The sequence below is a fragment of the Cupressus sempervirens genome, chromosome 11 (genome assembly GCF_028749045.1).
Source record: "Cupressus sempervirens isolate cs-2001-9-10 chromosome 11, ASM2874904v1, whole genome shotgun sequence".
Taxonomy (NCBI): Eukaryota; Viridiplantae; Streptophyta; class Pinopsida; order Cupressales; family Cupressaceae; genus Cupressus; species Cupressus sempervirens.
In genome coordinates, this window is record NC_143128.1 from 47,071,869 (window position 1) to 47,077,868 (window position 6,000).

The following is a 6,000-nucleotide window of genomic DNA, read 5'->3' on the forward strand; positions in this document are numbered from 1 at the left end:
ACCTCCAGAGGTAGGAATGAATGAGTGTCTATATAGTAGATGAACCATCTCTCCGAAATGCATAGGTGCCTAGCCACTGCATCTGCCTAGTACATAGGAACAAAAACTTAATACGTAGATCACTCAACCAAACCAAAGAAGTAATAGAGCCAACAGGTGAACCCCCCTATAATGCTGAACAGGGAGAGGGGTGACAGGAACACTGAAATGCAATGCCAAAAACATTTGCAAGAAGAAGAATCAGGAACACCAACAGTGCAATAGAAGTACAAGCATAGGATAAAGGGTGGTGTCAACGAGACACTAAATGGGCTAATGTCGTGGAAGAAAAATTCACTTGACAAAGGTGGATGAGCACAAAATGGCAAAACATCATGACCCCCCATGGCACTTTATAACTGAGTGCAAGTACAAACAAACACAAGGTGTACAAGATCCCAGATATGCAAAAGTAGGCACTTTATCTCAGAGCATTTATAGAAAAAGGAATGCAACAGAATAGAAGCATACAATACTCAAAAGTCAGAAAGAAGAGTGAGCCAAAAGAACAGAAGAAGAGATTCCAGGACCTGTTTAATCCAAGTAATCTGCCAGAGTGTGAAAATGCAAAACTCGAAGGAGAAAGAACCTGGAGCAAAATCTGGATAAAAGACCTCTGCAACTAAATAACTCATAGAACCAGCTTTCCAACGATATCTGGCGAGCCCAGAAAAGAGTCTGAATGAGTGAGATATGGCTCTCGGAAGGCAAAATAGAACATCTAGCTTTGACTACCAAAACAAGCAACCAAACTGTAGCAAAAATTAAAAAAACCTATACCATCATCTCCATTTCAGAATCAGCTTTTCGATGCATTTTTTGGATCGAAAAAATATGTCTGTATGCTCAAGTTACAGAAGAAAAACTGACAGGGCCTCCTCATGAAGAGCATATGCTAAAAGTGAAACTTGGGCACAATAATCAAGGAAACAAATAGCACCACTACGATCTACTCAAAAAATCTTGCACTTTCAAAAAAATAATCGCCTCGATACGAGGTCGTATGAGAAAGTTATGATCCTCTGAAGTTTCCAAAACGAGAACTGTGCACAGTCACGACTGAAAATCTGTAATTTCTGAAGAATTCATGCATGAAAATCAAAAAATAACTCCACTAGTGGATAGAGCACAAAAAAATAGCCAAGTTCATAACAAGAATCATCAAAATTAGAGTCCGTATGAGCAAGAACGAGACATTTAAAAACTGCATTCAAATCTGCAACTGCCAACGGAGAGGGGTATTGCTGTAGCTTTGCATGCTCGATTCTGAAAAAATATACAGCTTGCATGCAAAATTTAAAAGATACCCAGATGGTTTTTCGGGGCTGTAAACAAAACCCAGAAAGCATTTTTCTTTTTGATGTACAAAAGATGTTGTTGTAGTGTAAATCAGACACCTTTAACAGTAAAAAATGGCTCCAAAAATTAGAAAACGACCCTAGCAACAAAAATATGATATGCAAATGCTGGATCAACTTCTTAAGTCCATCAATGGCATGCTGGAACCTGCAAAACTGATTGAAAACTCTAAATATGCAAGTTGGTTGTCAGATTTTAGATTGAAACCCTAGAGAAAAATTGTTTTTGTCAAAAGTTTTCTGATTCTCAAGATCATCCAAGGATGCAAGAGAAGAGCATATTTCATTTTTCAAAAAACTACAATAAAGTTTATTTGCCCCCCCTGAATCTCTCAAATAAGGAAACTAAAATCTACTCTTGCACATAGAAAAGCTCTAATACATTGTTAGAATCTGAAAAGATTAATAACCCAGAAAACTAGTGCAAAGAGTAAATATCTAAACTATGAATGCAAATGATACAAAATCAAAATATCATCATAGAGTTAGTCTCCAAGAGAGTAACGCAAATGCTGAAAGCAAAATAGCATTAAGAGGATGCAAAAATAAGAGATACCAATACAAGCTAGGTAGCATGCTTATATAGGCTAGGAAGAGGGAGGAGGTGGCAACACCAACCAATGAGGAGCAACCATCTATCGGACTAAAGATAGAAAAGTATCTTCCCAAGATAGCTAATGGATGCTCACATGTAGGAAGGTGACACCTCACAACCATTCACCTAATAAGACATGCTTTATTAACCTAAGCGAGATTATTAAAAGTGTAGGAAAGACTTAGCAAAATAGGAAAAATAAAAAAAATACACAAAAAAATTTTCCCTGTTGTAGGGGGTTGGTCACGGGTTCTAGTCTCCCCTTTTCCCGTGGTATCGGTGGGCGTGTCGCGCTAGCGCTACCGGTCACGTTAAAAAGTTTACCCAGCGCACTGTAGTTTATAGGGGGGGCCGTGCTACACCCGATTCCTGCAGTCTAAAAAAATCATATATATTACGTTACTATATTTAATAAAAATATTACATTATTATACATATATTAATAATGTACTTATATATATATATTATGTTATTATATTTAGTAAAAATAATAATAATATAAATTATATTTATAGATTATAATAAGAATAACATAATATATTATTAAATATTAATATATTATATGTTATATCTTTACATCACGTTATATATATATATATATATATACATAGTAATATAACAAAAGTAATTTATAAATCATAAGCTATAACTCTTAAATTTGCTTTTCCCTTCAAAATGGGTTGGGATTTCAAATTTCTCACCAAAATTTACCGAGCCATATCGGATATCTGATTTCAAATCGGATATTCAATTAGGCTTGGTATTTACCAAGCCTACCCGGCCAACCTAAAAGACATGTTTGAAGAGGATTTTAGTGATACTCAGACTTCGGGTAACCGTCTGATAATGTTATTTTAATCAAAATTGAATGAAATGAAAAGAGTTTTTTAATATCACTCTCAAGATTTCATCGATATAATTTTTGTCAAATTCTAAGTTCGATAAGTATTTATTAGTTAATTATCAATGAAGATTATTGTAAAGTGCTGATTGACATACTGATTGAAAAATGGCTATAACTTTCAAATGGTATAATATTTTTTAAATTTAAAAGTTGCGTCACATTCTATGCTTTGCCTATTATAAGAAAAAAAGAAAAAAAATTGGTAAAATTTTCTATTAGTTAAGGTGGTCAGACATGAGACCTTTGTTTTCTGAAAATGTTTTGGTAGAAAATTCATATTTAATTATTTATTTGAAATAAAAATATAGAAATATATGCGTCACATCTAGGCATGAGTGTACTTTTCATATCTATAATTATATTAAAAAAATATTATCATTTGATTTTGATTAAGATGGTCAGACATACACCTACTTTTTATTTTTGCCCTGAAATTTTCGTAGTACTGCATTAAAATTCAAACTTTTGACCAATCAATTATTTTTTTCTCCTAATAAGGCCTAGCAGTTTAGAAACTACATTCAATTTCCTACAGATTATTTTCTTACAACTTTTTGATATAAATTCCATAACCACTTCAAAATTATTTGTCAAGTTGACATAACCCTGATTTGCTGATTTTTCACTACCACTTAAGGCCATAGTTTAGTACACCATGATCCTAAAATAAGTTCTTCATAATCATGGAATGGCATGAAAATTAATAGAAGATTATATGCAATGACATAACTTGCATAATTGTGAATGCAAGTGTAGTCAACAAGTATAACCAAGCAAGCTACTCCGTTGGTGGTAAAGTGTTGTGTAACCAAGTGGAACTCGGTAATCAAGTGAAAGGTAGTAACCGAGACTAGTAGTCAGTACAAGATTGGTAGTTAGTATGGTCATTGGTTGGTATGTAACCAATGTCCAAATAGTATCATTTATTGCAACCTACCTAACTTGAAAAATACTTTTTTCAATGAAGAGGGTGCTCAAATCTTTATTATTCCCCATTCTTACAACAAGAGTAAAAGTGAATTTAAGTTATTTGCATAAGAAAGTGAATTTTGAGCCAAGACTAGTGAATTTGTCAAATATTGGAGTAAGCTAAATGATTTCTAGCGTAAGAATTTGAACTTGCCCAAGCAGTGTAAGTGTTACTGGACATAACCATAACCATCAAACCATGAAAATGGAAACTATCTCTACACCATTGAAGGCATCTAAGGTTGTGAAACCAAATGTAGTTAGGAGTGATGATTTTGAAGAGCCAAATAATAAATTATTTCCTTAAGTTGATACCAAAATGAATGAAACAAGTGCACTTCCGTTAGGCCTTCTAGGGTTTTATTGGTTTATGACATTGGGTCATATGTTCACTATAGGAGTGGAGAAATATATAAATATGAGGTATCATAAGCTTGAAATATATAAATATGAGGTATAATAAGCTTACAAGGCAGTGTGGATAATTGGGAAATTGAAGTATGATCAACATAATTACACTACACAAAAATACATGTTGTTGTTAGTAAGCATGTTTTTCTACTTAAAAAAATTTCTTCCCTACAAGAGGTGAATTTATTTGGGATACCAAGAGGCCTATCATTTATCAAATTAACAATTTCATCAATAGTTGGGGTCAAAAGTTTTATCCCACACAATTAGTAGAGGATTACAAAGATAATTTTTTCCTTAGTAGACACTAATGCATTTATAATTAAGGATGTAGAACTATGGACTGCATGGTTGGAACCAATAGGCTATGGGCTTGTCATTGACCAAGGTACTCAAAATGTTGAAGTTCAACATAGATAAGGAAATCCAAAAGGTTTGACACATATATTGAACAGGAAAAGAAGAGAACCAAGATAGAAATTTTATTCTCTAAAATTCAGAAGAAGTCTAGGAAAATGATAAAAAAAAATAGAGGACACATTCGATGACAAGAGAGATGAGTTGGTTGAAGAAGAAATTAAATGTGGTGAAGAAGAAACCGAGGAGGAAAGAGATGTAGAGAAACCTAAATGAAAGAAGTGTGGGAAAGGAAATATTCAAAACCTTAAAGTCCTAAAGTTTACACAATCTCCCAAAATAATTGGACAAAAGGAAAAACAAATGCAAACTATCAAATAGAGGAATTATGTTGGGGAGAGGGTGATCAAGACACCCAAAATGAAAAAGAAGAAAGTTAATAAAAATGATGATAGTGAGAAAACTAAAACTAATGGCAATAGCCAATTTAGAGTTGTTAAGAATGTTGTACCAAAAACTATAATTGAATTTTCTAAATTAATAAGGAAAAGTCCAAGAATAGGCTCAATGCATACACTAAAATATAATAAGATAAAAGGATGATATAGTTAATTGATAAAATAATATAACAAAATATTATGGGGAAGCTTAATAAATCAATTGAAATTTGACAAGCTAAACTTGATATTATAACTACTCAGTTGTATAATACACAGTAGGAGATAATCAAATTAGTCCAATAATTGATGAATGTAACATTTCAAAATTGACGCGAGATATTTTAGATAAGTTGAAAGGTATTGAAGAGGATTTGAAGACAAGCAGAGATAAGTTAATCGAGGAAACTTTTTCATTCTAGGTTCATTATTAGAAGATATAGGACTTCATAAGTTTACAACTAGATTTTAGGAAAGAAGAAGACAATAGAGGAACAAAAATTGAAGTGAATTCTACGTACTCCTTATACCTCATTTGCAGCTCATACAAAAGAATATCAAGAAATCCAAAGAACTCACTACTACCCCTAAATTTTTTATAGAAAAACATAGAAGATATATTTCATCATAGATACATTCTGAATATCTGGCATTGGAAGCACTAAAAGAAGCATGAAAGATCACCCCATAATTGCAAATATTTGGCATAATGTTTTGTTTGACAAATTATAAGTATGCCACGTATAATAGTTGCATTTTTTTGCATTACTATAAAAAAGTTGGACAAGTAATAGGTACTATATTATATGAAGTGAAAAGAATTTTGTATATGGTTGTATGAGATAGATATAAGGGGATGATACAAAAAAAACATAAAAAAATAATGGTTTTTCAAAAGATTGGAAAACAAAAGGAATCTTTTGGAGAACA